This window comes from Mus caroli, chromosome 2, assembly GCF_900094665.2.
Source record: "Mus caroli chromosome 2, CAROLI_EIJ_v1.1, whole genome shotgun sequence".
NCBI classification, from domain to species: domain Eukaryota; kingdom Metazoa; phylum Chordata; class Mammalia; order Rodentia; family Muridae; genus Mus; species Mus caroli.
This window is the reverse complement of record NC_034571.1, coordinates 148,149,131-148,150,312: the sequence shown is the minus strand read 5'-3', so window position 1 is coordinate 148,150,312 and position 1,182 is coordinate 148,149,131.

Genomic DNA, 1,182 nt, shown 5'->3' with positions numbered 1-1,182 from the left:
TTTTGGTTTTTCGAGACAGGGTTTCTCTGTGTAGCCCTGGCTGTCCTGGAACTCACTTTGTAGACCAGGCTGGCCTCGAACTCGGAAATCCGCCTGCCTCTGCCTCCCGAGTGCTGGGATTAAAGGCGTGCGCCACCACGCCCGGCTAATGTTTGTATTTGTATGTTTGGATCTCCTCATGTGTTTCAGGTACATGCAACCATGCTTTCCTAGCCGTTACTATTTTTTTATGAGGCTAGCAGTTTTTTTTCTTTGTTCATTTTTCAAGATAGGGGATTTCTCTGTGTAGCCCTGGCTGGCCTGGAACTCATCCACCTGCCTTTGCCTCTCAAATACTGGGATTAAAGGTATGTGCCACCACTGCCCAGCATGGGTGGCACTTTTTTAACGGGGAGGGATTATAAGGCTTACCTCATGTTACCAGCCTCAGTTTCAAATCCCAGTAAGATTCTCCTTGTCCACCTTATCTAGAAGTGTTCCACTAGTCTAGAGGGTTTTAATACCCAATTCAATATAAAGGGACATTTAGATGAAGAACATGGAGAGATTAGTTGATATATATAGATATATATGCATACACACACACACTATATAAATATATACATACACACACTACTCCATTGTTTAGGCTCTGCTCTAGCATAATGAATTGATTACCAGTGGAATGACACTATGAGGCCAGGCCTAGTGGTTCAGCCTTGTCCTAGATACTCAGTTTGAGCCAAGGCAACGGGATCATAAATTTCAAGGCCAGCCAGGGCAATTTAATGATAGATACCTTTTCCCAAAATAAAAAGTAATTTGGGCATTGTGGCACAGGGCTTTAATCCCAGCACTCCACAGGCAGGTAGATCTCTGAGAGTTGAGACCAGCCTCAGCCACAAAAAAATTCCAGGCCACCCAGTGCTGCATAGTATGACCTTATCTTCTTCTTCTTCTTCTTCTTCTTCTTCTTCTTCTTCTTCTTCTTCTTCTTCTTCTTTTTCTTCTTCTTCTTCTTTTTTAAAGATTTATTTATTTATCATATGTAAGTACACTGTAGCTGTCTTCAGACATTCCAGAAGAGGGCGTCAGATCTCATTACGGATGGTTGTGAGCCACCATGTGGTCGGTGGGATTTGAACTCAGGACCTTTGGAAGAGCAGTCAGTGCTCTTACCCGCTGAGCCATCTCACCAGCCCC